The sequence below is a fragment of the Panthera pardus genome, unplaced genomic scaffold, assembly GCF_024362965.1.
Source record: "Panthera pardus isolate Hobbes unplaced genomic scaffold, ASM2436296v1 HiC_scaffold_27, whole genome shotgun sequence".
Lineage (NCBI taxonomy): Eukaryota > Metazoa > Chordata > Mammalia > Carnivora > Felidae > Panthera > Panthera pardus.
In genome coordinates, this window is record NW_026526843.1 from 35,891,464 (window position 1) to 35,914,137 (window position 22,674).

Consider the following 22,674-nt stretch of genomic DNA (forward strand, 5'->3'; position numbering starts at 1 on the left):
GTGGGGGGGGTCACTGTCCAAAGCAAGGGGTACTCAAGCCAAGGGGGCAAAAAAGAGACTCTGCAAGCCAACCGCCCCGAGGCGCTCCGGTCGCCTCTACCCGCGCCCGCGCTCGCCCCCCCCCCCCCCTGCCCCAGTCTCTGCCACCACCCAGGGGAGGGGGAGGCCCGGGGAGAGCAAACGAACGAAACAGAAAATTCCGTACCGAGGGGGGAGAGATGAGGCGGTGGGACGGGGCAGCGGGGGCTGACTTGGGGCTGCGGCTGCGGCTTCCTTCCACCCCTGGCCACCGAGCTGCAGAGAAGGCAGTAGCTGCTGCCCCTGCAGGCTGCCCCGTCCTCCCTCTTTCCCTCCCCCTTCCCCGCCTCCCCCGCCCCGCCCCGCCCGCCCCTGCCGAGAGCTGGGGGTGTGTAAGGCCTTGGCCGGCCGGGGCTGGGGGAGGTGAGAGGTGCTTTAGCCATCCGCCGCTTTCTCCCCCTCCATACACACACACACACACACACACACACACACACACATACACGCACACCCCTCAACCGCGACGGGTTCTCCGCAGCTCGCAGACACCCTAAGGGAGGGAGAAAGAGAGAACGGGAGCATAGGGAAGCCGGGAGCAGATAGAAGGGAGAAGGAAGAGCTCAGGGTTGGACATTTTTGGAGCTAGGGGTGGGGAGGAGAAAGGGAGCGTACCTCCTCGATTTTCCCCTCCCCACCCCTCTCTGCTTTTCTCTCCCCTTCGTTGTATATAGCATTTTCCAGAAGCGGCAGCGGAAGGGGACAGAACCCTTTAGTCTAGAAAGATTTGGAGGGGTGGCCGGGTCTCCCGTCAGCCGCTACCTGGCAGCCGGAGCTGGGGTGTGCGTCTGTGCATGTCAGAGTGTAAATGCGGTTCTCTCTGTGTGCCTCGCTCTCCCTGTCTCGCTCTCCCTGTCTCTTCTCTCTTTCTCTCTCTCTCCCTCACACTCCCGTGCCGGCTCCCCTTGTCCGTTTCCCCGTGTCAGTTTCTTCCCCTGCTCCTGCTGTGCGGCTGGCGGCGTGAAGGGCGTGCGTGCCCTCGGAGCAGCCCAGGTGGGGTCAGACAGCGGGGAGAAGCGAGAGAGCACACGGCAGGGGGCGGGTGGCGCCAAGAGTTTGGGGGCGCTGACGGAGGCGGAAGGTGAGGAGGGCCGGCCGGCCACAGGGAAGTTTGGGGATAACTGAGGAGCGAAGGGAGAAAAACCAAGGTAGGACCGGCACTTGCGCCTCTCGCCGCACCCCGCCCCTTTCCCGGTGCTGCTCTGCCCACCGCTGGGCAGCCTCCAGGCCCGGGGCTGTCCCGGGCGGCTGCTGTTTGCGCGCCGCCGCCGGTCGGAGACCGAGTCCGGTAAGGCGGCCGCACCGCGCGCCTTGGCTCGCGGACACCAGACGACGCAGATCCGAACAGACCGCTCGGCCCGGGGTAAGTCGACAGGCGGCCCTGTGCCCTGTGCTTCGCTGCAAGAGAGCACTGCCATAAGGGGTGGCGAGGTGCGGGTTAAGTGAGGGTGCTGGGATGCTGAGAGCTGGGAGGCGCTGGCTGGCTGGCTGGCTGTGGACTGGGGTAGTGGGGAGCAGAGCAAAGCCAGCAACAGATTGTTTTGGGACACAGGAAGAGAGATGCGATGGGGGTATAGCTCTCAGGGGTGTTAGGACAAGGTGGCTCTTGGCAATGACCAAAACATCGTTTTCGTTCCGAATGCTCTCCTAAACTAGAGCTCTGCCCTACCCCCTGGACAGTGATCTGCTCCATCCCTGAGGAAGTATCCAGCTCCCTGGGGAGCCTGCTCCCAGGCTTCCTCAAAATCCTCCTGGGAGATGGGCATGGGAATAAGGACCCTGGCCCTTTTGCCAAAAGCCACTTTAAGATACAGAGAGCTGGGGTGAACTCATGAGAGTCCTTTTACCTTCTTTCTGTTTTATATCTTTCAAACTTAAGAAATGACCGGATTCATTTTTCTGGCTTCCTTAAAGGCACCAGGAAAGGCAAATGGGGGGGGGGGGAACATCAGTCAGATCTCTGCTCTAAAGGGAACACCTCCCTCCCTCCAAACACATATACTGACTTTATCATCCCCCCCCCCCCCCAACACACATGGGTACTGAGCTGTATTTGCAAATCCTGGTATTTCTCCGTGGTCTCTAAGAATGTGGCTAGGAGAAGGGCTTTTTCCCCACTGCCAACCTGTGTTTCTGTCCATGGTCAGATATGTGCTGATGGCTTAGTGGCTAGCAAGGTTATCACTCCCTCATGAAAAGCCTGAAGCCTAGAGACCAGTGTGGAAGACAGGATCTCTGAACTTTACCCGAGTTTATTATATGAATACGAGAGACACAGACAAATCAATAATGTTCCCTTTAGAGATTGTGCTTGTCAGTCCTCACTTCAAACAAGAAATAATTACTACATTGGTATGGCCCCCAGACCTTGTCTATTACCACGTATTTATCTTCATGGCATTTAACAAATATGGCAAGTTTGTATATCAGCATTCATGATTGCCTTTTGTTGGTCTAAGACTTTTTTTTTCTATTTTGGTACAGATGATTTATATCATGTCTCCTTTCCCATAGATTCTTAACGAGCTGACATATAAATGATGTCAAATGGTACCTTTCACTCACACTTTAACATCTACTTATTCTAACTCAAAAGGCATGAAAATACATTCACATAGTATCACATTGGTTTCAGAGCCAATATCTAGCCTGGAATAAAGGAAATCCACAGGGTCAAGAGGAGCTGCTTTTGCTCTGTTCGCAAGGTTGAAGGAAAAACTGAGTGCCACTTGAAATCTATGTTTTGGTCTCTTGGATATGCTGCTTTCATGGAGTTTTACTATATATATATATATATATATACATACACACACACGGGGTGTGTGTGTGTGTGTGTGTGATGCTTTCCTAAAGTGGTATCACACACACACACACACACACGTGTGTGTGTGTGTGTGTGTGTGTGTGTGTGTGTGTGTGTGTGTGTGTATTTTTTCAAGGACCCGGATCAACCCCATGCAATCGGGCTCTGTGCTGCTGTAGCAAAGAGGGGAATGTTTGAATTTGTGCTTCCAAAGCACCCAGGCTCTTCTGTTAAACTTTCTATTTATTACTATATTACCAGAATACAATGAATTACCTCCTTCCAATTCAGCAAATGAGAAAAACAGATTCTGCATTAAGTGAAACTGTTTACATTGCATTGGGCAATTTATCCTAATGCTCCCTGCCTAGAGCCTAGAGACAGAACAGAATGAGGAGTTCTCAAGTAGGATCTGAAAAGGTGCCCATGCTGTTACTTGTTTTAGGCAATCATAAGCAAATATCTTCTTAGATAGGTTAAAATTATACTTCTCCATAAATAGCAAAGACCAGGTTGCAGACAGGTAGGAAAGAACTGGCAGCTTCATACTTGGGGAAGAACTGAAAGTGTCTACAGGGATGCAGCCTAAGGAAGGTACAGGTCTCTGCTCTGTTCTTGGTGATGTGTATATCTGACTGCCACGGTGGGTCCTGATCCACAGTTACTCAAAGGACATGGAGGTGGGTAGTGCAGGGATACAGAACCGATGCAGTCCCTGGCTGTGTTGACATAGGTTCCCTGCGTTTGGTGTATGCTCCAACATAGAAACCTGCACCAAATATCTGCCAACTATAAGAGCAACAGTCCTATGATTCCATGCTTTCTAGAATTAACTACCCGAATGACACACAGGACCATACGTGCTTAGAGAAGGGTGGGCCAAAAAATTAAAGATACGGTAGGGAAGAAGAGAAGAGGGTTAGGAGAGAACCCAAAGATGTTTTGAAACACATGGAAAGAAAACCATCCAGGTGTTTGCTTTCTTTTGCTCAGCTGAGAATGGAATTAGTCCAGAAAATTGATTCCGATGTGAAGCACGGTAAAACTGCCTATGACTTTCTTTGTAAACACTGAGTGAACAATGATAGAATTCCTTAGAACCAGATAATTGGGAGCACTGGAGTACATTTTCACTTTTACCATCCCATTTCACCCCTTAGCATATTAAATCCCAATCTACAAGCCGTTCGGGTGCTTAATTATCGAATGGATATTTCAAATGTGTCATGCTATTTCCTTCCAGCCTGCTTCCAAATATTCCAATTTGTTTCTTGCCGTGGCTTCATCACTGAAGGAGAGGGACCAAAACATTTCTGCCTGCTTTATTCCTTCCAAAGATGCTTGTTTTTAGCTAAGTACACTAAGCTGTTCAGAAGCCTCTAGTTAGCTGGTGCGGAATGAGAGGGGCAGGAACTTTCTCCCCAAAGCGCCCTGTAGTCTAAACCAGCCCAACCTGGTCTGGTCATTTTCCAGGTTTTCAAGGAGGGGTATCACAAAGTTTGCATCCTTCTGGCAGAAATGATGCCTCATTCTAGGGAGAAATTGCAGCCATCTGTTGTAGATCAGGGCTAAGCTGAGGGTAGCCACTGAATCCAGAGCTTCATAGCCGAGATTTGTCATTCTTTCCAAAACTCACGGGAGCTTTCCTTCTGTTGATGGCTCTCTCAACTCCTTTGAGCACTGAGACCAACAGACCCATCCTGACTGCAAAGAATGAGGCCTGAATGATCTGGCTGTGGTCTCCTAAACAAATGTGTGCAGCGTGCACAACTGAGCGATAGCAGATGATTTCAATAAATAAATAAAAGCTGGTGGGGCCAAGCAAAAAATTCACAGTTCACTGGGTCCGGGGAACTTTGCAAATTCCCAAGGTTTGGTTCACCATCACTCATTGTGGAGTTACTACTCAAATGCTGGTAGCCAATGCAATTGCCCCAGCTTTTTCAAAAGCCCATAGTGGGAAATGAACAGGGATGGGAGCAGGAGCCAATGCTGTCATTTCACCTATGGAGAAATTGAGGCCCAGAGGGTGATAATGACTTGTCAAAATCACACAGGTGGCTAGCGACAGAGCCCCAACCAGAACCCAAGACTTCCTGCTAGGACTGAATAAATTCCCCAAAGCTCTCCGAAGATCTTTCCAGGAAGTCAAAGAGGAAACTAAAACCAAGTTTACCAAGATCACAACCCTCCACTTATGTGCCACGATTATGTTTACCATGTTTATTGCCATATCCTTGTGACTTGCCTTCTCACCCACCACGTGCCCCCAAGACACACACATGCACATGCACAGGCACAGACACACAGACACACAGACACACATACACACACACACACATTCACACACTTCCTGAGAAATTAAAACAAAAGCAGAAAAGACAAGGCAGATGGTTTTTATAGTAGAGTATGAGAAGAAGGAAGTTTTTCGGGGGGGGGGGGTAGGGTGTTTTTCCTACCTCCATTCTTTAGCCTTGATACCTGGTTTCAATTAATCGCACTCCAGTTTTTTGCGGTTTTTCCCCCCACGATCTGTAAAATAGGCCAATGCAAACACGTCTGTTATAATCCAGAAGGATGATATGAAGAACTTCTACACTGTCGTGAGGCTATCACAAGGTTAGTAAGAAGAGGCTGGGATGGAGCAGGTTAGGGCCTTGCTACTCCAAGTGTGGTCCCCACACAGTAGCACCACCATCCCCTGGGAGCTATTTTTTTAAATGTTTATTTATTTTTGAGAGGGAGAGACAGACAGAGCACGAGCAGGGGAGGGGCAGAGAGAGAGGGAGACACGGAATCTGAAGCAGGCTTCAGGCTCCGAGCTGTCAGCACAGAGCCCAACATGGGGCTCGAACTCATGAACTGTGAGATCATGACCTGAGCCCGAAGTCCAACACTTAACTGACTCAGCCACCCTGGTGCCCCGGGAGGTATTTATAAGTACAGAATCTTAAACTCTTCCTCGGACCTAATAAATTGGAATCTGATTTTTAAGAAGTTTCCCCAATGATTTGTTCAAATGTTAAGATTTGAGAGGCACTGGACTAGAGTTTATCCCCAAAAGCATCTGAAAGTCATTGGAAAATAAACCATTATCTACGGGGCACACAGGGACAATTCAAGTGACTTATCACTTTTTTAAAAAACTCTAAAATATAAACTTTCCCTAGGTCCACTTCTCCCATTATCCAGTGTAAAAGCCTTAAGTGTGGGCAAGAGAGTTGATTTAAGGGGAGTCAGACCATAGGACTGTTCTCCTTACCAGGAGGACTTGGACTTGGGGACTCACACAGACCTGAGTTCAATTCCTGATCCTGCCCACAAATAACTAGCTATGTAAACTCGTACAAAGTACTTTGTCTCCCCACCCCAGATTCCTCATCAGTATAAAGGGATTAATAATAGTACCTGCTGACCCTGAGTTGTTATGGAGATTAAATGAGACACTATGTGACATTGGCATATTGTGAACAATCAATACATGGAAAATATCATTATAATTAATATGACTTGGTCAATAATTTTAGTTTGCTAGTCAACTAGTCACTAGATGTGATGTCTTGGGTGCCTAGCCTCTATTCCTAATTGGCGTGAATCACACTGGGCTATCCACAGACACCCAAAAGTAAAATAAATTTCAAAACAATGGGAGCCCCCAAACAAATATTATGCAGAAAGAATTAAAGGTTTTCCTGACAAAATCACTCCATAGAATAAGACTGAAGTCAGAAGTAGCCCTATTCTATATGGCATGTCTCAAAATTACAAAGGTAGAAAGTTAGTAGTGAGGCTCTTTCTGCATATTTGCAAATACATGCAGTAGGCAAACACATGCGCGCGCACACACACACACACACACACACACACATCCTTCAGTGAAGCAACTGTGAAAAAATCAAGCCTGAAATAGCATTTCAGGGGCAGAACTAAATATTGCCGGATTTTTTGCCCGATACCAATCTGTAAAATGGGTGAATAGTAACCCTTACTTCACAGGGTAGGTGTCAAATGGTTTGGGTTAAAAAAAAACGATGTAGGGGCGCCTGGGTGGCTCAGTCGGTTGAGCGTCCGACTTCGCCTCAGGTCATGATCTCACAGTCCGTGAGTTCGAGCCCCGCGTGGGGCCCTGTGCTGACAGCTCAGAGCCTAGAGCCTGCTTCTGATTCTGTGTCTCCCTCTCTCTCTGCCCCTCCCCCGCTCATGCTCTGTCTCTCTCCCTCTCAAAAATGAATAAATGTTAAATTTTTTTTTAATTAAATAAACGATGTAGGTCAAGGCATAGCAGAGAAACTCAAAAGAGAAACTTTTTACATCTGAGTCCACCAAAGGAACAAAAATATTATATATAAATCTCCACCTAAGCTACACTGATTTTTCCCCCAGAAAGTAATGACGTATTATTACATAATACCTTTCCTTATCAACACATCTTACAAAGGTCAGCTCAACAGCAACAGTTAACACTTAGAAGGTGCTACGTTATGTGGCGAGCATTTTACGTGCAGTATCTCATTTAAACCCACAGGACAACTGCATAAAATAGGTACATTATCATCTTTATTTTATGGACAATACCGAAGCTCAAAGGAAGCAAGTAACTTACTCATTTTAGACATAATGACTTAAGTAAACACTATCCCTATCACTATTTTACAGGTGAGAAGAATGAGAAATGCCTTACCTCCTCCCAGCCCACAATGTTCTCTACTGGCTCCATATTCTCACCTGTAAAATACGATAGATATAGCACCTATGAATTCCAAAAATTCTATACATTTTAATAAATTGCATACATTCCAATAAAACCACTAAGCACTTGATTCTCCAGAAACTTAATTCACTGGCATATACTACCTTTGGGTCCCAGACCTTTGGTGTGTTTGAGACCCACAGCTTCGATTCGAACTGGGGTTGCCCAACATCCATTGATTTTCAAGAGGATCCCATTAGTGGGTCATCAATAATCTTATAATAGACAATGTAAATCACTAATTTCTGGGATTTCTATGATCACCCTAAATTAACAATAGCAATTGCTGTTGATGATTGAACATCTTTGTATTAGTTCTCTATCGTGGCCATAACAACCACAAGTTTAGCAGTTTCAGACAATACAAATATATTATTGTTATAATTCTGCATGTCAGAAATTGGACATGGGCACCACTGGGCTAAAAATCAGCTGTCAGCAGGGCTGCATTTCCTTCTGGAGGCCCTAGGGGAGAATCCATTTTTTTGCTCATTCAGGCTGTTGGTATAATTCACTTCCTTGTGGTTGTGGGAGTGAAGTCCCAATTTCTTTGCTGTTTGTCAGTTGAAGGCCCCCCCACATTCCTTGATCCACTGCCCAATTCCTCCAACTTCAAAGCCAGTCAGGGCAGGTTGAGTGCCCCTCACACTTTGAATCTCTCCTACCCCTTCTTCCTTTGCATCTCTCTCTGACTATTCTGCCTTCTCCTGCTGCTCTCAAGAGCCCACGTGAGGGCACTGGGCCCACCTGGATAATCCAGGATAGTGTCCCTATTTGAAGGTCATCTAATTATCAACCTTAATTCCATCTGAAAAAAAAAATCCCTTTGACCATGTAACCTAACACATTCACAGGTTCTGGGGCTGTGGTGACATATTTAGAGGGCCATTATTCTGTCTACCACAATCTTCCATGTGCTGAGTGCTACAAATATGTTATCTTAAATAATCTTCACTACAGGCTCTATATAGCTATGCTCCCATTTAACAGATGAGGAGACAGGATCAGGCATGTTAAGTGGTATGCCCGGTATTGCACAGCTAGTAAATGGTGGAGGCAGGTTTGCAACATCCAGTTTCTTCCTACAAATCTTGCATTTCTCCCTTGGCCTACATTGTACTGTCTCCTCATTGTCAGAAAGCTCTTTTGGTTGTCATTTTTGTTTTCCTTGGTATTTTGGTCCGTTAAGCATTCAACTCTTGATCTCTGCTCAGGTCATGAACTCACGGTTCAGGGTTTGAGGCCCGCATTGGGGTGGCTCAGTCAGTTACACTTCCGACTTCAGCTCAGGTCTCGGTCTGACGGTTCATGGGTTCAAGCCTGCATCAGGCTCTGTGCCGACAGCTCAGAGCCTGGAGCCTGCTTCGGATTCTGTGTCTCCCTCTCTCTCTGCCCCTCCTCCGCTCCTGCTCTGTCTCTCTGTCTCTCAAAAATGAATAAACATTAAAAAATGTTTAATGAAAATATATCAAAGGGTATTCAGTGAAGAAGCTTGCTTGCACTGTGTACCATCTACTTGGTTGCCACCCGTTCCTTATTTTTCTCCCCCTCAAGAACTTCTGAATGCAAATGCAAGAAACTATGAATTGATGTTCAGAAAGATCTTTACAGCATCACAAAATCTCTCAAACTACAGCTCAAATCTATCTTGTCTTTTTGCTGCATTCTCACTACAATGCAACTTTGGAAGAACTGACATCTGTTTAAGGGAGAGATCTTTGAGCCAATCAGTTATCCAAGCAACTGGTGACTATACCCAGTTTCTAAAATACAGCCCCCTTGGCCCCATGATGCTCCCCTTAATACTCGGTACGTTATATAACCCTAATGCTTCAATAATGTCGTATAGCCCTCACTGGGGAAAAAAAAACCATAGCAAATTCATGAAAGATAGCTAGTATTATTCCATGTAGTAATAAAGGGATCGTATGTTCAAATAAATAATCTCAATATCTTATTTATGAATAATCTTTGAAAAAGCGCCACAGCTTTCTATCTAATTCGCAGAAGAATGTGGAACTCTTCCATCCTTGTAAATATCAAAATAGACTACCATATAGTTGGGTAGCATGTTATGCACCAAAAGGTACAACACACACACACACACACACACACACACACACGCAAAAATTACAAGTTTAATTTTAAACAAAGAATTGTGTAAAGCTGCTAACAAAATCAATACACCACAGTTTATTATTTTTGTTATCCCTGCTATGGACTTTGGTCTTTAGCTGTGGCTTAAGAACTGTTCCTTGCCAGCTTGTCAATTGCATGCAATGTATACTTCCTTCTAGTAGTAGCACAAAACAGAACATCTTATCATCTCTTTTTGTTTCTATCCTTTAAACCAGTGTTTTTAAAGTGTTGGCAATGATTCATTAATGTACTTTGAAAACAGATTAGCAGTTCACCACAACTATTTTTAAATTAAATTGATGAAAAGACAAAACTGTGAATCACGTATAGTAAGAGTAGACATTGTTTAATGACACTTTTGTTCAGTAACGTATGTGTGTGTGTATATGTGTACCTGTGCACACGTTTGTGTGTATATTGGGTCCAATGTAAAATGTTTTTCTTGTGTGGGTTACCGTCAAAAAGTTTGATAAATATTACTTTGGATGACTGGAACCACTGAGCAGATGTTATAAACAGTCCTTATAAATAAATGAAATCTCTGCCTAAACATAAAACACCATGATCTTCCTGAACTATAAAGGCATTCCATCCTGTCCCTCGCCATTGTGGTCCCTAATCTGTGGCAACACCCAGAAGGCAGCAAGGATCTAAAACACAAACAAATAAGCTAAACTAAAAAAGATTCAGTAAAAAATGAGAATGCTTTCTCTCTTGGATGTAAGAACATCTGGAGATTTATAATATCTGCATTTGGAACTAAGCCTCCCAGTTGTCACTTCCCTTGCCATCTCTTAGATACAGTCACTCGGGGCCCTGGCCAGTGCTGAACATGGGCTAAAAGTCTGCAGCTTACATAAAATATTTCACCTCAAGATCCACCAGAGGACTTTATGCTATAGGCTGTGCTATCATCTTCACACAGCGGTCATCTCCAGAAACCTTTCCTAGATTAGTACAGTTTAGTCTAATGATAACTTGCAACCAATGAAGAAAGATTGACGGGAAGGTATGTTTGGGGATAAACAGAGGAAAAAGCTGATGACATGGTTTTCCTAAGATGTTGGTACTGCAGAGAAGAGGATTTTTACATTTTTGTAGGGTAATTATGCTAAGGAATAGAAAATGAGAACACTATTGGTAAAGAAAGAAAGAGGAGAGTGTGAAGGAGTAATTAAACAATCTCCAAGTGGTAACTGAGTCCCTACTGTCAAACATTTGACATATATTCATTACGTGTAGACTAGGTGGAAGGCACTGTGGGGTACGAACATGCACACCCGTCCTTTTCCCTCTAGGAACTCACAACAGGGTCAGGAGTGAGTAGATGATAGGAGCAGACATGACATCATGGTATGGCTGAGTAGAACACTGTGGTTTAATCCTTTCGCAGAGGTATATGCTTCCAGGAGACAGAGCTAGAAAGTTAGGTTGTGGTAAGAGTGTGGAGGGCCTGATATGTTGGGCTATGACTACATTTAATTCAGTGAATAAAAGGGAGATAGCAAATGATTTTGAGATGAGAAATGAAATAATGGTAGCAATGTTTGGAGATGATTATTCTGGAAACGGTCTACAGGAACGATTGGTGGAGAAGCAAGAAATAGAAGGCACGGCAGTTAGGAAGCAATTATAGAAATCTAGGGACGACGAGTAAGTAGCACTGTGGTTAAGTAAGGAAGCTAAGTCCAAACCCATTTTGGTGTGATTCTCACTCTGCCACTCTGAGCCTTAGTTTTCTCATCTATGAAAAGAAGATACTAAGAATACCTACTTCGTAATGCTATGCAGATGAAAATATAAAATATAAATATAAAACACTTAGCCCAGTGCCCAGCCATAGCAAACATTCATTACATGTTAACTGCTAGAGTTGTTATTATGGTTGTTGTTATAATGGACCTGAAAAGGATGGGGTGTAAAAGATAGCATAAGGGGACGGTAGATATACTATAGTGAATGACTGTATATGTGTGATGAAAGTAGTCAAAGATGACTGCAAGTTTTATCCAGGTGACAGAAGATGATGATGCCATAAGGACATGTGAAGGTGGGGTGAGATGGGAAGATGATGAGTTAAGATTTCAATATAGTATTAAGTTTGACGTCAGGCAAGGCATCCTCATGAAAACATCCATCAAAAACTTTGAGACGTGGGACTGCAGCTCAAGAGACAGGTTAGGAAATGAAATGAAAATTTGGGAAGTCATAGATATAGGTCTACAAAAATTATCTCTAAAAACGGATTTAAAAATCTCCAAGAGAGACAGTCAAAAGAAGGATAAAAGTGAATAAAGTAGAACTTTGTGGCCCATGTTTATTGGAGGGAGAGGAGCCAGAGAAAGAGTGACTGAAGGCAAAAGGGGACCTGTGTGAGACACTATGGAGAATTCACAAAAGAGAACATCCTATGCTCTGTGAACCTAAGATGTTTATAATCCAGTTGAAACAGTATGACTTATAGACTTGTGACAAAAGGTTTTGTAAAGTATGACATATGTAATGGTGAAATTCATTTTAAAAATATAAGCTCTCAATTCCAAAATATACCTTATCTTGTTGATGAGAGAAGTCAAGATGACTTCATGGGTGTTCTAGCTCTTGAGTGATGAATGGCATTTGGAGATATATGGGGGGGGTGCCTTTCAGATGAAAGGAATTGTGTGGTCAAAGGTAAGGAGTTAGAAATGGACACATCACGTTTAAAGGAGAGAGAGAAGATCATTCTGGCAGGAATAAAGGGGAGGAGATTAGGAAAGGGGAGAGAGGAAATGTTTCAAATCAATCACATAGCTAATCTCAAATCCCCACTGAGGGGGATTTAAAATGTTCAGTCTCCTCTTGGCTTTAAAGCTGGATGTCTCATGTCACTTTTTTTCTGACATTAAACTAGATTCCCAGATTTCTCGGTTAAGTGACTGAGTGGACAGTGATGCTGTTAACAAGAATAAGGAAGTCTGGAGGAAAATAGCAGGTTAGCATTGGGGGGGTTGGGAGTGGGAGAGAGATGATGTATTAAGTTTGGAACATGTTGAAGTGAAGGTGCCAGTAGGACATCTAAGTTACAGATGTTAAATAGGCGATTCGATGTATAGGTGTAGGACTCGAAGGAGAAGTCTGAGCTGGAGATATAGATTAGGATGTCTATATCTAACCAATAATAACATGATGATAATGAATATTTTATTAACCTGTATTATGTTAACAACATGGTTCTGAGAATTTTCCAAATCATAAATCATTTAACCTTCACAACAACCCCATGAGGTCACACAAGTAGTATCTATTAGAGCCAGGATTTAAACCCAGGAAAGTAAACTCAGATGCCCATGCTCTGAGTTATTACATTAACAGCCAGTGTTAGTCATGGAAGTAGGACCAATTACTCTACCAGAGCAACAAAAAAAAAGAAAGAAAGAAAGAAAGAAAGAAAGAAAGAAAGAAAGAAAGAAAGTCAACGATTGATCCCGGAAAATACCAACATTTGAAAGGTAGACGGGAGAAAAGAGACTCTCAGAAGAGACTAATGGATTTATAAAGGTAGAAGGAAAACTGGAAGTGAGTATTGCCTTCAAAATCATGGGAGGAGAAAAAGTGGGTTGTATCAACAGCATTAAGAGCTAATCCATTGGATTTGATATTCCAACAAGCCCTGAATAATGGCATGGTTAGAGCAGGAGTCAGCAAACCACAACCCATCACCTGTTTCTGTACAGACTGCAGGCTAAAAATGGTCTTCATGGTTTTAAATGCCTGAAAAAAACTCCGAAGAAGAAGTAGGATAGTTTATAGCATGTGAAGATTACAGGAACTGCAACTTCATTGTCCATAAATAAAGTTTTATTGAAACACAGTCACTCTCATTCATTTATATATTGTCATAGCTGCTTTCACACCACAAGAACAGAGCTGTGCAGTAGCACCAGGGACCATCTGGGATGCAAAGCCTAAAAGTTTCACTGCCTAGGCCTTTACAGAACAAGTCTGTGGGTAACTGAGTTAAAGTATGGGCTCTTATGTCAGATTGCCTCTGTTCAAATCCCAGCTCTATCACTCACTGGACCATGTAACCTTGAATAAGTCATTCAAAAGCTCTAACCACCCTTGTGGGTAAAATGGAGCTTACGATAGTACTTAGGTCAGAGGGTTGTTGTGAGAATCGAAGAAGACTGTTCATATAATGTGCCCAACACAGTGCCTAGTTCATAGTAAGAACTTAATAGATATTAGCTGCTGTTAATGTTCTGATGTGGTAGAAATGAGCCATGGAGACAGAAACTCAACTGTGATGGGTGGCAAAAGGAACGGGAGACAAAAACGATACAAATGGAGACTGAATGAGAATTTTTATTATGGGTGGTGACACTCGAACACATTCAAGGGCTGATAAGGGGAGCATTGAGTGAAGACGATTAAGCATCTGAGAAACAAACGGAGGTAGGAGGTAGAGGACCAAGAGCAGAGGTGCAGAGATCAGTCTTAGAAAGGAATAGAAACACCTCCAAAAGTAAAATGAAATTGGATACAAATATAAGATTTGGCACGGAGTGGAGGAAGTTAACATCTCAAAGACTTTTCTCTGTGAGATACAGGACAAGCTTTTCTGTTGTGAGGCCGTCAGGGGGTGGGGGGTGGGGGGGTGGGGAGGGCAACAAGATGGATCCCCATCTATGGGACTTTCGAAAGGAAGTCAACCCAAGAAATTAAAAAAAAAAAAAAAAACCAGAAGCGTGTAGGGGCGCCTGGGTGGCCTAGTCAGTGAAGCATCCAACTCTTGATCTCAGCTCAGGTCATGATCTCACAGTTTGTGAGTTCAAGCCCCACGTCGGGTTCTGCATTCATGGTGTGTGGAGCCTTCTTGGGATTGTGTCTCTCCTTCACTCTGCCCCTCACCCACTTGTGCTCTCTCTCTCCAAATACATAAAGAAACTTTTAAAAAATTAAAAAAAAAAGAAGCGTGCATAGAATAGCACCATGGGCTTGGCAGAGCTTAGAAGATGAGAACTTGATGGCACCAATCTGCACAGCCAATGTGACCTTCTCTACAGGTACTCAAAAGCCTGAGAGGAGAAACCTAAATGAAGGGTTGAGGTATTTCAGGACTTGAAAAAGTGTTGAAAGTCTCGGAAAATGCAATGTTAACCCTGGCAACCGCTTGATTCCACACCTGCCTGTCCTCGAAACCACCACCTTGTCATCAGACTCTGAAACGTGCTCATCTTTATCCTGTCTGGTGTGGTATCTAGTTTGTATGATGGCACAGCCTCCCTGACATTTCTGGATACCTTTCCCTGAAATCTCGTCGCAACATGATAACAGACAGACAATACACTGGAAAGGTCTGGAGAGGAACACAAACTCTTTTTTATGGACAGAGAATGACTTTTATGGACAGAGAATGATGCTGCTGAAGGATGGGGGCTAGTGCTAGAGATGGATTGAGTGCCTAGCAAAACTCCATGAGCCCAGCAATAAAATCTCTTAATTTATGAGGTACAGGACACAAGCTTTATGGTGTCCCGGCACAGATCCAAATACAATGCTCTTACAGCTGGTGTGTTAGATTTGGTTCCCTTGAGACTCCAGAGGTAAAGTGATAAGGCTAACAGGTCAACTCCTGTCTGGGCAGACCAAAGGCAGAACAGGGACTGGGGAAAGGGATGTGTCTCCCTAGTTGCTTGAAGAGGCTGGAGACGGAAGAAACAAATGCTTTGGCTAACAGTCAAGGTGGCAAGGAAGAAATGGAACAACAGGTGCTCCCAAACAGGTGCCCGCTGAGCTCGCTGGTAATGTGCAGCTCAGCTCACGCAACAACAGGTTAGAGCTGAGGATGCTGCACACCCCACCTTCCTGCTGGTGAAAGAGGGTCTCCTGTAGGCATTTCCCCATCCTGGCCTGACCTTCTGACCTGGGACCCAGACAAGTGTGCATTCCCCTTGGAGGCTACCAGGCTCATCTGGTGAGCCTATTAAAATGATGCAGAGGACTGGTTTGCAATCAGACAGCACTGAGGAAAGCACATCCCAAAGCACTTTCTCATTCAGCATTTTACGCACTGCATTTCTAAACTGAGGATAAGAAGAGTACTGTCCTTATTGATATGTTGTGATGATTAAGTAACACTCCTTAGCACAGAGTCCGGCTTCTGATAAGCACTCATTGGCTTCCATCATTGTCATCATCATTATCTTCACCTAACATATAAAGACGCTGAAGCATGACCTTCCAACACAATTGGGCTTAGATCCTGGCTCTGCCACATAATCCTCCTGAGCCGGTTTCCTCATCCTAAGTTTAAACCAGACTTTCTGATCAAACAAAGTACTTTGTGTGAAAAAGTACACAGTGCAATCCAAATGCTTATTTTATATTTGAGAGAGCTTCACTGCATTTTATAGACAGGAACAGGGAACTGAGTGGTAAAGGGATTTACTCAACGAAGCAATGACAAACGTGGAACGAGAAGCCAAGGTCCTCTACTCCCAACCCATAGCTCTCCCCACGTGTATTCTCTGGGAGCAGTTGGTCCTCTACCCAGAACAGAGGGTCTCCACTTGTCCCAGGAGTGGGGGCTCTGCTAATATGTGTACTTCTCTACTGCTCACCAGCCAGAAAGGCAGCAGCACTGACTGAGCCCCCTTCAGGCAGACATCAGGAGCAAGAACCTTACACACTTCTTTGCCCCTGAAATAGCTGAATACTATTTGAAAATAGACAGCTCTAGCTAAAATACGTTCCTTTCTCCATAAGGAGACAGTGAAACGGGTCCGTTCACCCGACCTTGGTGTCTGAATCTCCATTAGGTGAGCATTGTTCCTTTAAGCCTGAGCCCTGGCTGAAAAGAGGAACTCTCTAGAACCTGCATACAATGCCCATTACCCAAGGATCAGTTATCAGTTCAATAGTAGGAATCAGATCTTCAGCTTTCTTTCTCTCTGGGAGGGGGAAAGGGAGATCTAAGGCATAGGTCACTGCTCAGGCCTCATGTACAGCTAAAGGGCACTAGAGATCGCAAAGAAAATATTGTAAATGGAGAGAGAGGTACAAGAGGGGTAGGCTGTTATAGCAGCTTATCTGTACCCTTTCTGGGAATGGAGGGACAGGAAAGACAAAGAGACATCCCTGGATTGTCAAAAAGAGCATGGGCTTGGAATAGAAAGTTCAGGGTTCCCACATTATAAGCAAATTTCTTAATCTCTCTAACCTTGGTTTTTTCATCTGTAAAATGGGATGATAATACTATCTACTTCACCAGGTTTTTAAGTAAGAAAAAAAAATGTGCGTGAACATACTTACAAATCCTTTCCTGGATATAAGGAATTACTAGGACTCTGGCAACTAAAGGGTCTGGGAAACTTTTCAAAGGAGGCTCAAGGTTTCAGTGACCTTGACAGTTAATAGGCAGGGGAGATGCACAGCGTTCCTCCCAGCCCTTCTACCGTTCAATGGAGCGTTTCATGCACCTGCCATGCTTCTTCTCTGAGTGCATCTCCCTCCCTATCTCTGGCAAAGGGGAAGAGTTTACCAGCTTTTCCTGGGGTCGGCAGTAGGTCTCAAGAGCTTTGATCTGAGAGAAGCGGAGGTGGACAGTGGGCAGAGGGAAGGCGCTTGAGGCTGCATGCCTTTCCCACCGGCCAGCCGCAACCTCCAGACAGACAAAACCCCTGGCACCGAGCTAAGGAGGCAGGAACAATTAGGACGACCTCTCAGGACATGGCTCCGGAGTCATTAAAGCAGTGACATAGTTGGTCTGCCAAATCTGAGATGGCAGACACACGTTCTAGCAATATGGCAAAACAGTTGTCTCGGCAAATAAATAAAGCAATATAAAAATAATTACAGGGGCTATTAGCGATTTTTTCTTCTCTCCTTTCCCCCCTCCCTGACACTACTGGGCTCAGAAGCCCCACAAGGGTGGGAGTCAGTGGAAGAGAGGCAACAAGGGAAGGAATGGCTAGGGTAAGGACCCTTTTTGGCCAGAGGTTGTCAAAAGCCCTGCAAAATGTCTGCCTGCGAGTCCCAGGGCCCCCCCGCCAACAGTCTTTTCTGTGAGGAGAGCAGGCAGGGATAGGCTAAAAGCCATTCCCAAAGAGGGATGGAAAAGAGATGAGACTGGTAATAACACAGGGAAACACCTAAGGTCCGCTAGTCAGGGCCCCAGGACTTAGCCCTTGCCACACAGGTGACTGGGCCTGAGCAAGGTTGAGGGTCCAAGTGTGTGAGGTAGGTAAGTAGAGAGAGTGGCAGGATGCTGGGCTTTGCACTGCACCCTGAAGGGGCATTCTCACCAAGCCTCCCTCTTTTTTTTTTCCTAAATAAGCTCTGAACCTAAAGTGACAGGAAGGGGGAAGGTCATTAAGAGAGGTAAAATCAGAAGTGGTAAGGAAGAAACAAGGTTAACCCCATTATCCCTTAAGCCAAGCAATTTAGTTTTCATTGTGCTCTCCACCAGATTTCATTTAATTTATTAAACACTTGGTATATGTCAGACACTGAGTGTTTTATAAATATTAACTCATAGGAGCACCTAGGTGGCTCAGTTGGTTAAGCGTCTTTGGCTCAGGTCATGATCTCACAGTTCATGAGTTTGAGGCCCATGTCGGGCCCTGTGCTGACAGCTCAGAGCCTGGAGCCTGGTTCAGATTCTGTGTCTCCCTCTCCCTCTCCGCTCATACTCTCTCTCTCAAAAATAAATAAAACATTAGAAAATTAATTCCTATAATCCTCAAAGCACCTCTATAAGATAAAGACTGTAATAATTCCTATTTTACAGATAAGGAAAGAAAAACACAGGGACATTAGGTAAGTTGCCTAAAGCAACACAACTAGGAAATGGTGAAACCAATCCCCAAATCCAGGCTAGCCCAGTTCTAGAGAAGAGATTATGCTCTTTGCCTCTGTTTTATGCAGTCTGACAATGTAAATTCAAACTGTACACTTACCATGTTCCATTAGAATTCTTCATCTATTTATAGGTGTCTCCCACCATTCTAAGCATTGATGGTAGGCCCCATGAGGGCCAGGGCCAGGCCTTGCAGGTTCATCACCAAAAACCTTGGGCCAGATATAGGGGCTGAATGATTAAATGAATTTCTTAATGAATTACAGATTCATTGAATATTCACTGAAAACCAACTAAGAGCTAAATACTATGCAAAGTGTGTAGGATGGTGGGGAGAGTGGATAAGATCTTCTCCCTATCCCCAAGCCTGTTTTATTTCTGAAAAACCAATAATTACAATACCTTATGACGGAAGCTGTTTTCAGTGTATTTACAGAACTATAGACAACTCTGGGACCATGGAAGCAGAGAAACAAGAAGTTTTGGTTCTCCTTATAGACATTAGGGAGAGATATAGAGAGGGGAGGTAACATTTGAGCTGCAACTGAAAGAAGTAGGTATTCACAAGCAGAGAACAGGTATCAAGTGAAGCCATCCGAAGCCAAGACAGAGGTATAAGGAAAGTCAGAAATGTGCTGGGGAGAGGTAGTATGGCATAGCTGGGGTCCAGGGTACGTGAGTGGAAGTAGGAAAAGAAACCTTTGGAGAGCCAGGTAGATGCCTACTGATCAATTCAAACATGATCCTGTAGACATAATAAAACCATCGGCAAGCTTTTAAGCAGGGGCAAGATACGGTTGGATTTGTGTTATGGAAATCTCACAATCACCAAGTGAAAGATGGAGGAGAACATGAAGTCAGGCAGATCATAAAACAAGAGGGTGCAATAATCCAGTAGAGTGACAAATCCAGTAGAGTGGCAAAGTCCTGAACCCAGACAGCAGCAATAGGACTAGAGAGAAGGAAATGGAGAGTAGAGGTGTCAGAGGCTGTACTGATACTTCTTGGTGATGGGGTATGGGAGAATAATAGAAAAGGGGGATTCAAGATGGTATCACCAAAAGCAGATATGAATTACGTGAGGTACATTAAGATGAGAGTGATGATGAATTTGGTATTAGATTTGTTGAATTTGACGTATGTGAGGAAGGATTACATACCACTGGCAATGCTCAGCAGGCAATTGATTGAGCCTACTTAAATCTTAAGTTCAGGATAGAGAGGTACAAGGAGACTAGATTTGATATTCATTGCTTTATAAATCAGTCATTGAAAATATGTGCATGAGTGAGATTGGTCTTTGTTTACATCACCTAGACCATGACTTGATCCATCCTATATTGTAAGGAACTCATTATCTAAACTTTTCAGGAGGGAGATTACTTCCCATACAACATTCTAGATGCTTAGGAAAATTGATCCATTGCAATGGACAAAGCAGAGGGTTGGCTTTCATTCTGAGGGATTGGGCCAAAGACCCTGGGTGCTTCCTTCCTATTTCTGAAGCTAGCTGCCAGAGATGCGTGGGGCTGCCATAGTGAACAGCAACTGCATTATCTCTACATTGTAGGAGGGACTTAATCTCTCTTCCAGTTGTCCCTTGCCCCTGATGACTGATTGACTATTGAGGCCCAGAGAAAAGCATGGCTATAGCCTTTCCTCTTCAGAGGAAAATAAAGAAGAAGGAGAAGGAAAAGGAAAAGGGAGGGGCAAGTGGAGGAAAGAAAAAGAAAGGGCATTGATGCTAAATTGCTTAGTGACCTTGAGTGAGTAATTTCTCCCCTGTGTAACTTGGGAAAGAATGATATCTTCCTGACCTACCTCACAAAAGAGCTGTGAGAATCAAATGAACTAAGGAGTATGAAAATGTTTTTTTTTTAAATACACTATAAATAAGGGGTGCCTGGCTGGCTCAATCAGAAGAGCATGCATCTCTTGATCTTGGGGTCATGAGTTCCAGCCCCATGTTGGGTGTAGAAATTACTTAAGTAAATACATAAATAAAAACTTTAAAAAATTACATGGTAAATGAAATATAGTATGATTCTAAGCACAAGATCCATGGACTCTACTTTCAAATTTATCATTATTCCAATCAAAAATGGTACTCTAATGGGAATGCAAGCTGGTGCAGCCACTCTGGAAAACAGTGTGGAGGTTCCTCAAAAAACTAAAAATAGAACTACCCTACGACCCAGCAATTGCACCACTAGGCATTTATCCAAGGGATACAGGTGTGCTGTTTCGAAGGGACACATGCACCCCCATGTTTATAGCAGCACTATCAACAATAGCCAAGGTATGGAAAGAGCCCAAATGTCCATCGATGGATGAATGGATAAAGAAGATGTGGCATATATATATACAATGGAGTATTACTCGGCAATCAAAAGGAATGAAATCTTGCCATTTGCAACTACATGGATGGAACTGGAGGGTATTATGCTAAGTGAAATTAGTCAGTCAGAGAAAGACAAAAATCATATGACTTCACTCATATGAAGACTTTAAGAGACAAAACAGATGAACATAGGGGAAGGGAAACAAAAATAATATAAAAACAGAGAGGGGAACAAAACAGAAGAGACTCATAAATATGGAGAACAAACAGAGGGTTGCTGGAAGGGTTGTGGGAGGGGGGATGGGCTAAATGGGTAAGGGGCACTAAGGAATCTACTCCTGAAATCATTGTTGCACTATATGCTAACTAATTTGGATGTAAATTTAAAAAAATAAAAAATAAAACAAGTTAATAAAAAAAAAGAAAACTTCATCTAAAAAAATGGTACTCTAAGTCCATTTATTTTCCTATATATGACAGAAGTGACCATAGAACTTTGTTATTTTGTAGTGCACATGTGTTTGGGGTGGGGTGGGGAATATGCTGGCTTGTAGACAAACTATTATAAATGGTTTTGAAATAAGTAAACACTTACAACACTAAGTAAGTTTTTATATACTACCTGACATTATTCTTTTAATCTTTCATATAGATTCCTTTAGTGTCTCTTTTGCTTCAAGGAATTCATTCAAGCATACACTACTGAACCCAATCCCCTGTGAGGAAAGGAAAAAAATCTTCCTGAGCCTCTTAGCCTGCTCTGCAGGCAAAGGGCCCCTTTATTTAAATTGATAAATAAACTTAAAGGCATCATTAGTTTTCTAGGGCTGGTGCCTTCAGGTGCACAAAAAAGCAGCAAGCATCAATCCCTGAGATATCTGTAGTTCTCAGAGTCCAAAAATGAGCATGAAGATATGTGTTAATATCAAGCAGAGAGACAGTGCTGCCCAAGGGAGTAAGGAGGAAGACACACCAATGAATAAAAACTATTCAGTCCTTATTGATTGCCAAAAAAAAGGTGAGTCTGGGTAGAACCAACAGACTTGCAATCTGAATGAAATAGCAAGAGAGATGAATCAGGACACAATGGAAATGATCTGTCATAATTTTGGTCGGTCCTGCCTGTAGTCCACATTTCAAACATGCCAGTCTAGAATCTCTAGAACTCTTCCAGAGTCCCAAGAAACAACAAAGCAAAAGGGACTTAAACAGACAACACAAATAGCTCCTTGAGTCTCGTCCTTTTGCAAACTAGCCTAAGGCAGCATTAAACAACGTCTAAGCAGAGAAAACATTACTGGTAATGCCACTGTTCTTCAGTCTCATGGACTAGAAGCCTGAGTCATCTTACTTTCTACCTTTCCTTTGCCCCATGTATGAAATCAAGTCATTAAGTCCCGTTCATTCATCTTCTACATGTTGTTACTCTATATCTTATAACATTTCCCACTGCTACCACTGTAGCTCCAGCCCTTATTACTTCCTGTCCAGACCACTCCAGTAGCCTCCCAGCTAGGCCACCTGCTTCCAGTTTCTCCCTGTCAGTCCATCCTGCACACTGTCACCAGGTGCATCCTCCCTTGACATTATCCTTTTCTCAAAACCTTCAGTGGTTTTGCACTACCTAGAGGAGAAAGCCCACACTCTTTTCCCATGTATCCTAGGCCTTCCATCGTCTGGCACCAATCACATTTTTTATATGATCTCCTTTCATAAACCCTTTA

The 22,674-nt window shown here is 43.8% G+C and overlaps 1 protein-coding gene across 2 annotated transcripts in view; it reads left to right on the forward strand.

Moving 5' to 3' along the window:
• The first annotated feature begins 491 nt into the window (after nt 1-491).
• Nucleotides 492-22,674, forward strand: part of TRPC5 (transient receptor potential cation channel subfamily C member 5) — a 266,576-nt gene continuing 244,393 nt past the window's right edge. Inside the window, exon 1 of one of the 2 annotated variants that reach the window (XM_053891241.1) lies at nt 492-1,438. The gene's annotated coding sequence lies outside the window, so the exon portion shown is untranslated. The remainder of the gene's footprint in view (nt 1,439-22,674) is intronic. The other variant, XM_019426883.2, reaches the window with a different exon arrangement.